Here is a 12038-nt window from a genome sequence, read left to right as displayed (position 1 = left end):
CTAAAGGGACTTGTTACCCAACTGTAGGGAGTACAAACACAGTAAAGAACCTGGGGGTTATCATCTATGAAATGGCAACACAATGAGCAGAAAATGAACCATGTAAATACAACAAATTGAGGGCACCGCAGGGAGTTGAACCCCGTTCTGGTAAACCAGGAGTACCACAACCAGTGCCTAAGTTTTTGTTTTATAATTTACAGGTCCAAATCAGTCATTAGTTGCAATTTTGGAAAATACGTTTTAAACGTACCATACTCTTGTCAACCTCATGCGGCCAGATAATTTAAAAAAAAGATAGCCTACACACTCAATCTGAATCATGACTATAAATTGATTGTCATTATAATGTCATTATACAATTGAAAAAGAGAAGACTCACTCCACAAATACCTTAAGGAAAACTCCTCAGACATAAACTAAGAATATCTTATTTTGTCATGCTCATAAAGTGCTGAAAAGTGCTAAAAGTGAAAAGTGCAGCAGAAAACGTTTGAGTCATAGGCCCATCGTCAATGCCTGGATGAAGTTTTAGCTGCAAATGGCAGCATAAATAAATCACATCAATACACACCACATAATGTGATGTTAACTGACGCGATGAAGCTTGCACATTATAAGACATACATCACATCAACCAACATCACATACCTACCCTAACCCTATTGTTCATTATGTGATGTGGGATGACATGATGAAGCCTTACTCACAAATGTGAAATGAGACAAGACATAAACACACATCACATACCGGGCCTGTGTTCATAGGTGATGTGGGCTTACGTAATGAAGCTTTACTCACAAATTAGATCTGATAATATAGCACCAACAATGGTCTTATGACCTAGATGTTTGCTGCTGCACTTTTCACTCTAAGCACTTGGAGCGCTTTATGAACATGAACAAAATAGATTTTCTTGGTCTCTGCCCAAGCAGTTGGCCTTTAGGTTTTCGTGGCGCAAGTATTTTTCTATCTAGTTGTCCCATGTAGGAAACATGGGGCAAGACTGTACAATTTATGCCATGTGTGGACGATTGACATAAATTATACGAGGTAGCAGCATTCTTTGCGCCCCAGTATTTGTCAGCAACACTATGAACATTAGTACACAACATACAACAGCAATAAACACAATTCGAATGGCGTGAATGACGAGCTATCCGCAATTGCTGTGAAAAATCACCTTTAAAAAACCACATAAATGCACATCACATATCGGCCTGTGTTCATATCTGATGTGAACTGACGTGATGACGCTTTACTGGTAAATTACATGAAACAGCTCCAAATGAGAAACTACGCGAGACATGACCCGAGTCACACATACACTAGTGAAAAACTAGTGTCATAGATGGGAAAGAAAGAAATAAGAAATTACAAAAAAAATTAAAGCAAAATGCGATTAAAAACTCTGAGACCACAAAAATAAATAACTTTATTAAAGCAAAGAATAGAAGAGAGGAAAGATGAAGGTTGGGTGGAAACCTTGTACGTCCAAAACGGTTAATTTTCTGGACCAAAAAACAACTGATCCATATTATTAATATAATAATCTGTGTTCCAATGTTATTATTTAGTCACAAGCTCTTGCTGATACTTCACTGGTTCGATATATTAGAAAAACAGAATACTACATGTTAAATATTCAAAAATTGATTATCTTTGCCTCGTGAGATTGGCCATTTGCTACTTGTGTGTGACACTGTAGCATGACCAAGTAAGGAAATTAATTTACTAAAAAGGTTGAACTATGGAGATACAAGGTTTCTGCCCAACAGTCAAGGATAATAAACTACACTCACTTACCTTCAATATCAGCACTAAACAAAACACACACACACCAACCAAGGAAGCAAATGACACAGCGGCCATCATTTGCTTCCTCTTGTTAGTTCAGACCTACAGCATAGTAAGCTGTAAACACAGTGTTAAGGGGCTACATGCTACCATAATGACACAAGACATAAAGCACACACCTCCACATCACATTTGTACACACATAAAACACTAGTGAAGAACTAGGGCAATAGATAGGCAAGAAGAAAGACATTACTTAAATATAATAAAGCAAAATGCGATTAAAAACTATGACAAGAAAAAATAAATAACTTTATTAAATCCAAAGAATAGAAGAGATCTTACATATGTGATGTGGATGTGGACAGACTTTACCCGTAAATTATGTTAAACGATAAATAAATCACATGCCTCCACAAACATCATATAACGGTGATGTGGACTGGCATTATACACACACAAATTAAGTGAAACTATACATGTCACAAAAGACAACCTACGGTATGGTAGCATGTAACCCACTTAAACAAGCAGCAGGAATCAGACGGTTAACTAACCTTCACTGATAACAGCAGCCAGCAGTGGCAACAGCATAGAGTTCACCCAGCAGTGGCAACAGCATAGAGTTCACCCAGCAGTGGCAACAGCATAGAGTTCACCCAGCAGTCAGCTTCACTTTCTGAAATGGCAGGGGAAAAGAAAATTAGTTGTCGGCCTACAGGATGACATTTTGGAAGTCATAACAGTCACTGACAAGGCTGTGTCACACACATTCTAGGGCTATAATGTGCCTTGTGCAACCATTTCTTTTATGACGCCTAAAAGCTAAAAAGGAAACTTCGTATTCATATGTTCAACAGCAAACACAATTGTTAATCGCAGTCCTTTGTATGACAATGAATGGTCAACTTAACATGTTGTAATGTAATGACACAGCCCTAGTTTCTACTACAGCCACATGTAATCCAGTTACGTACCGTGTTGGGCCTTCCGTCGCTCGGTTGAAGATGGCCGGTATTAATAGAGCCGCGTAGGTTGTATGGCACAATACGTCCCGAGCACCGTACGCCTCGTAATCTCAGGGAGAGTTCGTTGACACCGTTATTCGTTTCAGCTCACCCGAGTAGACACTCTATTATCAATACCAGCCATCTCCTGAAGACTGCAGCCAAGGTCACCGCATGACACCAAGGTCACATGATCAACCTGTAAGACACAAACATACGCCAACATTACTCTTTATCCAGATTTTATACATTGTAGAAAATACATCTTTAGGAAATTCTTGCTTTTCTCTTTTGCATCCAGATCTTATTTGAATGATGTTTGAGACAAAAAAAAGAAAAAAACTTTCCTGGGGTTTAGATATTTCAGTATTTCAAAGAGTCAATGATGTCATGGACACTGGGCTCACTTCCTTCCTGGACTACATTTTGTCTCAGTAAGACAGCCCTCCCCCTATCCACAAGGAGGAGCAGTGGACCAAAGCATTGTGGGAATAGTAGTTCAGGAAGGAAGTGAGCCCGGTGTCCATGACATCATGGATTCCATGGACACTTTGAAATACTAAAATATCTTAAAAACACATAAAAACCCCAGGAAAGTGTGTCTCAAAAATCATTCAAAGAAGATCTGGTTGCAAAAGGGGTGAAGTGGCCCTTTAAAGTTTAAATAAAGTTGCTCTGTGTGGTAGAAATGGGCTTGTAGATCTGATACATTTGAGTTTTCCATCAACAGAGAGACATTTAGTTTAATCTTATGAATGTGTCTGAGCCAGTTACAACTTGTTACCATTATGTCCTAAAGTGAAAGGGTATGGCATCAAAATGCACTTAAAAATTACCAAATGTAGCTCATTGTGCAGAAATGTCCCATTTCAAATGTTTGAAAGGAAAAAAAATCTGAAAAATAGCTACAAATCTACAATCTCACAATAGATTGCATCACAATGCATTGTGAGATTGTAGATCAGCTACTTCCAAATGGCCAAAATGTGGTTTTAGCCCAGTGGTAAATTGCAATGTAGCCAAAAGGATATATATTTAATAATCCAAATCTACAAAATAACTAGTAAAGTGTCCAAATAATAGAATATAAAAGTACAATATAGCCTATTGTCCACAGCACTTCAGTAGATGTAATTATTTACTTTCCACCTGTTTGTTTATTTGTTTGTGTCTCAAAAAGTACCAACACATTCCTCATATTGTTGTCCTTTTAGAGTCACAATAAACAACCAACAGTCCTTCTAACAACACTAACACTTTAAACAATAACAGAGTTAATGTTGGCTAACAACCATGCGGTTAACAAACAAATCTTACCTCTCAGCAGCAACGCCCCAAACACACTATGCACCGTGTGCGCCTCCATTTTAAAGCATAAGCCCCGCCTCCTGTATCCGGTTCTAGACCGTCGGTCATTGGTCCGTCAGAGTGAATGGATAACAGCTGTGTGGATTTACAAGCTGCACGCATGCGCGCGCACACGCACACACGACAGACAGACAGACAGACAGACAGACAGACAGACAGACAGACAGACAGACAGACAGACAGACAAATTATATAATATGAAAAGGTTTGTCGAGAACTGCTGCAGATCCATAATAATCTTCAGACACATGCAGTGTCTGCTGGTGAACACTAGATGGCAGCAAAACGGTTTCCCAGTCTGTCCATGACAAACTACTTTAAACATAGTTTCACAAATGAAAACATGTTGGCTCCCTGGAAACACTGACTGCGTCTCAAAGCTCTACCCCCTGAGCGGCTGTGTGGCTTTTTTTCATTTTTTCATTTTTTTCAAATCCTCAAAAATGATGAAAAACGGCGCGCTATAGTATGCCGTACCATATAGGCTATAGCCATGTGCTCATGTACCCCAGGCTGTCTATTAGGTCAGAAAAGTAATATTTAAACAGTAAATAAGACATTTTTGGCGAATGCAATGTAGTCTATATGTTTTGTGGGAGTGTGCAGGTTTTATTTTGCATAGAGAGATGTGTGGTGGAAGTGTGGTTTGGTCGGAGATAGAGCACGAATGAACGGCCATGTGCTCATGTACCCCCTGTACAAATACTTGTTTCTTATGTCTGGGTAGCTCAGTCCGACTATGGATTATGGTTAGTGGATTATGGTGCTATCTCTTACAGATTGTCCATGCTAGACAAATAGCCTATAATAATCAAATCTAGAAGCTTGTAGATTGGCTATTTTCACATAGCAGATTTTGTCTATTAACACGTTCTTGTTTTTGTTCCACCCTGCCTGTAATAGTTCACCCAACACACACTGTGAGCTTGTAGATCGGTTATTTTCACATAGCTCTGATGTAGGCTATATAATGTGTATATTTATTTTGGGGACCACTTGGAACTGACTTAAGAAATGTAAAATTTACATTTTAACCAAAGGACCTGTAAATGACAACACAAAAACTAAGGCACTGGTGTCGTACTTCTGGTTTACCGGAACGGGGTGCAACTCCCTGCAGTGCCCTGCTCAATTTGTTGTATTTACATGGTTCATTGGTCCATGGTCTCAGAGGTCATCGTTATAGTCTTCATCATTTTTGAGGATTTAAAAAAGGTGGAAAAAAAAAATCGAGGAAAAGTATTTCGGAGGAATTGCGTAGTTTTGCGGAAAATTGCGGAAAAAAACGATGGGTTATAGCCAATGTTTTTTGATTTTTTTGATTTTTATTGCCGAGTATTGCGGAGGAATTACGGAGTGTTGCGGGAAAATTGCGGAAAAAAAATTCGGAAAATTGCGGAAAAATTGCGAAATTGCGGGGAAATTGAAAATTGTGGAAATTGCGGAAATTGTAAATTGTGGAAATTGCTGAAATTGCGGAATTTGCGGAAATTGGAAATTGCGGAAATTGCGTAAATTGAAAATTGCGTAAATTGCGTAAATTGTGGAAATTGGAAATTGCGGAAATTCCGCAATTTCACTTGAACATTGAACAATCACTTGAACATGGGGAGATGAATGATTTGCCAGGTTGCTTTACCTGTCCTGACTGGTAGACCAGAAATCCTCCTCTTCTGTTTGCTGTGTGTGGGTGTTGCCTGATAGTGTTGTTCAGCTAACACTATACGTGCTCCTCGGTGGCACAGTTGCCATGGTGAATTTCTACACAGCTGATCAAGGCTCTTTCTGCAGTGTGTATATCTCTGTTTGCGTGTGTGTGCATGTGTGTGCGTGTGTGTGTGTGCGTGTGTGTGTGTGTGTGTGTGTGTGTGTGTGTGTGTGTGTGTGTGTGCGTGAATCTGCGCGTGCGTGTGTGTACACAGACCCATGACAATACAGAGACCAGGTAGGTTTCCTCGAAGACGTGAGGATGCACAACTGCCCCCGCCCTCCTCTCTCTCTCACTAAAGCCAAGCAAGCTTTTACCTTCATTGTTGCCATGGTAACATGACTGACTGAGAGTGCAAACTTGCAGCGCCCTTCAGATACGCACACGCGCGCACACACACACACACACACACACACACACACACACACACACACACGCTACACTGATGGTAGTGACAGCTAAGTGGGACACCACAACTGTCTGTGACTGTGTGGTTCCTACGTGTGTACATGTGCATGTACAGTGAGAGAGTGTATATGTCTGTGTATTTGAGAGGGAATGGAGAGATACTTCTTAATGTTCTGCTCAAAATTCGGAGGAGAGAAAATGGATGGATGAGAGAGAGAGAGAACACGCTCAAGACTGTCATCCATTACCAACTCCTTCCCATGGGCTTTGTTTTCAGCCTGTCATCCAGTCGACAGTCATTGAAATCACCCCTCCTCATCATCACTGGTTCTTCATCACTGGTCGGACGACGCTACCACCACTCCGCTCCTTCCGTTTATTCCCTTAATTCTCTGCATTCTGGTCACTGCCTCTCTGACCTACTTAAGACCTCCTGCTGATCAGAGCTCTCCCTCGACTCTTTCTCTCACCCTCCCAGACCGTTTCCCTCTCTCGCCTTACCCTCCTCTCCTTATTTTGTCCACTCTGATCTCCCATCTTCCTCCCCTCCCCTCCCCTTCCCTTTGGCCTTCCTTCCCCTTATTAATATGCTCTCCCTCTGCTTCCCTAGCGAATATGTGGTACGCTGAATAGATTCCAGTTGAGCACAGCCCCATCCCATTGTTTTTCCTTTAAGTGAGTCATCTGGTGCTGACATAGTATGTTTAACTGTAACTGTAACCGTGTGTGTAACAGCCGCAGTGTGCAATATTTTTAGCAGTCATGAAGTGTCTGTATGAAGGTTTCACTAAGACATAATGCAACCGACATGCTGATATGCATGTCTGATAGCATTGTCTTCTTTTAACAAGGTGAGGATTTCAAATTTCAGGTCCAGCACTTCAATTTGTATTTATTTATAGCTTATATCCGTGGTACCCGACAACTGCTTACTGGATTTAGATGTGCAAATGTTAAAAATAGTGGATTCAACACAGTAAACTTGAGGTTTGGCCGCAGCAATGGAATGGATACATGTCATATGATCAGTAAATAGAGCTCCAAACCTTCACTTTAGGATCATCATCGAAAGAGTCTACTTTTCATGAATTAAGAAAAACACCTTTAGACTGTCAGTCTAACATTTTCAAAAGTTTACAATGGTATTTGAATTAGTTTTATGAATCATGGAACTCGCTGGACAACACTTCATATATCATGTTACACTTTATCTCAAAATAATATTCCAAAACAAACAGCAGTTCGGTTGAAAGTAATAAAAAAAAAAATACCCATTGCAAAAAAGAACAAAATCTTTATAGAAGGGTTCAATTTCATATAAATACACCAACTGTATTATCTTATAAATGAAAAGATGAGTGTTTTAATACCCTTTCATGTTGGAGGTTGGTTTATCCAATACGTTTGTGTTGTTAAGACGAGAAAAGAATATTTGCATTGAAAGTCTTTCAATGTGGCTTATATGTATAGGTCTTTCAGTCTGTGATATGGATTAGCATTGGCCACATAGCTAACAATCAGTCATTGATTCACACACTGGCGAGCCTAAAGATACAAATGTTCTATGTACAGCGATATAAACAGGGTACTGCCATCAATCATTATAAACAGCTAATAGTTCCATGTCTTCCACTGATTATAAATCTGATAGAAAAAAAGAAACATAGTCAAAATGTACCTTTCTCCATAAGGAGAAACCGTGTGTGTGTGTGTGTGTGTGTGTGTGTGTGTGTGTGTGTGTGTGTGTGTGCTTGCGTGCGTGCGTGAACTTGCTGTATAATGTCAGAAAACTCCCTAAGGACTTGTTCAGAAATACAGATACAAAATCGAATATTCCTAAAGGATTTTCCATGACATTTTTAACTGAAGGGCAAATTGACCACATGCACTGATATAAGCACAGATGGTTGCCATTGCAACTAGTAGCGACACATTTGACAAGCAGATAGAAAACATTGTTTTTCATGTACAATGATCAAAATATATGTATATATATATAGGCCTATCATATCAATAGTTTTGATGAAAGAAAAAGGAAAGAAAAAAAGCATTAAAAAATATGACATAATTAAATAGGTTATTATCTATGGATCATTCACATTCATTCTATCGCAATATAAATGTTAACCAGAGTAACTTGGGTAACCCTGCAACCATACGAGCTGTACCCAGTATGCCATATCAACTGTGAAACCATAGGTAGTATGCAGGCTACTAGCCAATAGCAGAACAAATAACAGCCCTATACACCAACAGAAGTACACTTTCTATATGGAGGCTAGATTAGATTATTAAGTGTACCAACCTACTGGTCCAAATCTAAAATATGTTCCAGTTTTCATATTAAACAGCCACAGGTTGGCCACAATGTACACCAATTAACTGGTAGCTTTTAATCTGGCATTCAGTGAGATGAGTCTGTAAAAGAACTCAATCAGAAGTCTAAAAGATGTACCGAAAGGCTGACGTAGCCATCTGGGCGCAAGTTGGAATCCCGATCTTGATGATCTTAGCTGCGTGTCACCCCCCATCTCTCTCACGATTTCCTGTCAGTCTACTGTATATATCTATGAATAAAGGTAGAAACCCCCCAAAAGAATATCTTAAAAAAAGATTGTATTATAGATGTGAATGGATGTGGCTTTCACACAATTACCTTTACTTAATCTGAGAATTCTATTGTTAAGTCTGCAAAGTTGTTCCACTTGAACATCAAACAGCATCACTGCACGTAACAGGGTACGAGAAAATTATTACAGAATGCTATGGCCCTGCCATCTTAAAAAGTTCTAAATATCATATACATCTGTCCATAATACCGACATGTTATCAATACCAAAACATTTTCCAGTAATATAAAGTCAAAGGCATGTTGGGACAGTGAGCTAAAGGGTGCTCTCAAATTATGCCTTAAATAGCTTTCAACCTGGCATCCCTACTTTAGGTATGGTGAACATTAAAAATAAATAATTAGAAAATGATTGAAAATAGCATATCTACAAGCCCCCCCCCCCCCCCCCCCCCACACACACACACACACACACACACACACACACACAATAGTTCAGACTGATGAATCTGTTAATGTGGAGCTACTGATCTCAAAGCATTTATGCGATGGACGATGGTTTACATTCTCAGAGTTAAAATAACACTGATGATTGTACCTTTCAGAAGACCACATTTAGGTCTCCGTTTCCAAATGTATAGGCTTAAAAATGACCAGCTTTTGCTCACGATCCCAATACATGGACCACATTGACAATATGTCTCCATCTAAATTATATTGCACACAACATTTTACACCATATTGCACTGACATGTCTAACCAGACAAATCCATAGTATACAATAAAAATATCAAAAACTGTTCTATGGGCCACTTCTGAACAACTGAAACCAACTGGATCACTTGATTTTGCCTTGAATTCAAGGAGATATATTTGTTTTTGTGGGGTGAATATTTAGTTTAGACTAGTCATTGGTTAGACATGGGTTAAGGTTAGGTTTAGGTGTGCTGCCCCATGGGAGGTTAGGGTGAGGGTTTGAGATAGGTTGTAGTTGTAGGACTAATGACTGGTCTAACCAAATGACTAGTCTAAACTAAGTACTGTCTAAGTACTGCACACGTTTTTGTCGCATTTCTAAGCCAATAGTTTGATGACAAATTATTGACTTGATAATGCGACAAAAAAATAAAGAAACTCTCCATGATTTCAAGGCTTCATGGGGTGCGTGTGTAATTGATAGAAAATAAGCAGTTTTTTGGGTGAACTACTCCTTTAAAGCAGTGGTTTTCAACCATATTCCAGTTCAGGTCCATTTGGTTTCATTTTACACTCTCAAGAGTTAAAGATCTAATAGCGTCCATTTGATTACTAACTCTCCATCCTTTAGCTGGGGACCACCTGGAACCCCATCAAGGACCACTGGTGGTCCCCGGACCACTGGTTGACCACAAACATAAAACTAAATTGAGTGCTCCAGTGTCTTCTTTGGGGTCAGTTGATCAAAGTGGCCTGTTTTGTGCCCTTTCTGAGAGCACTGACCTCCGTTTGGGGCGTGGCTCAATAAATACCTGTATATCAGACTAGTCCAGCTAACATTAAAACTACACTTATCTTTTGCCCAAAGAGTTGACCATATTTTACAGATCTTTTATAAAAATGTATTTCCTCACCCGGTTACACGGCATTCCATCAAAGTTAAATCAAGTAATTTTTTAACTAAAATATCTTTATACCAAAACATTCCTTTCTGCCTACAAAATGTACGGCACTATTCCATGGGTATTAATTTGCATGCATATGATAACAAATCATATTTTATGACAATACCAGTGAAAATATACTCCTCTGCAGTCTGCACATTATTTTGAACTTCAGGAATGTTCACTTCCTCACAATATGCCGAGGATGGATATTTATAAATGTCTTGTCCACAGGGAAAGGTACAATCACATTTGCAGATTGCAGCTAACTGCCCCATAACATTATATCACAGTATTTTGTTCACATTAGTCCTTGGAGCAAGTTTATGCACCCTTTGGTGCCCTCTCTCAGGGGCAGTTTAAGGTTCAAATGATCGAAGAGGTAGGGTTGAACCAGCAACCCATTTACCATGAAACTTTACTAGCCTGCTAGTCCTCTGGGTATTTCAGTCTGTACCAGTGGAAAAAGAGTTGTGACTAGCCACAATCTTAATGCGCAAAGTACACAATATATATATATAAAACAGGTGGTTTACTGTATCTGTGCACATTGATTGCCAAAATCACAGCCCGGCATTAGCATTAATGCCATCATCAGCCTGCCCTACACACTGTCTGAATGTTGACTAATCAAAGAAAATAATGAATATTTTTAAATAATTGGTAGTCTAAATACATGGAAACGTGACTATTATGACTAATAGTTAGTAAACAAAAATACTGTAATTTAATTCAGACAGCTTGGCCGAGAAACAATTAGCAATTAAATTAAATATTTTTTATTTAATTTCTGTAAATGCCATTAATCTTGTTTTAAAATCAAAACCTTATTCCATTACTTTACATATTTAAAACACTCGGCAATACTGTATTCATGTACAGGTTTAAAACTAAAATACAGTTATTTTAAAGTTAGTTAAAAGATAGAAAATACTTCTCGAAAGAAGGGGAAAAAAGTAGGTACAATCAAGTTTGCTGCTCTGTCCAAATCTGAAAGTAAAGTATGAGCTGTTAAATTCTAACATTCGAAAAATAGACCATTGTGTTCTCAGACATCAGGTCAATGAATTTGCCTTTTTATACTTTCTTCACAAATTTGGCTGACTAAAAATGGGTAAAGTACTGAATGTAAAAAAATAACCCACAAGACCCCTGCCAATTCATGCTGCACATCAGTGTACAGTACAATTAGCACACAGACGAGATTGTTTACACTGTACACAATTTGGACACAGCATATGAAAATGAAGCCAACTCCCTCACTCATAATACTTGTTTCATTGGGAGTCATGTACTTTATGCCCAACATCATCGTTCATAACCAACCCTCAGTTCAAACACAATGAATCACTGACAGAATTATTTGATTATTGCCCAAAGAGGACCCCCTGTTACTCAATAGGCAGAGCTTCGCTCGAACACCATTAAGACTGGAGGATTCATTCCCATTGGGGCCACCACATTAAAACATGTATGTTTAGGTACTGTTAAAGGCTTTGTGTACACTCCATCAAATGGCATGATATCATTATACTGTACAT

The sequence above is a fragment of the Protomyctophum bolini genome, assembly GCF_963924005.1.
Source record: "Protomyctophum bolini genome assembly, chromosome: 12".
In the NCBI taxonomy this organism is placed as follows: domain Eukaryota; kingdom Metazoa; phylum Chordata; class Actinopteri; order Myctophiformes; family Myctophidae; genus Protomyctophum; species Protomyctophum bolini.
Note: the sequence above shows the minus strand (reverse complement) of the source record.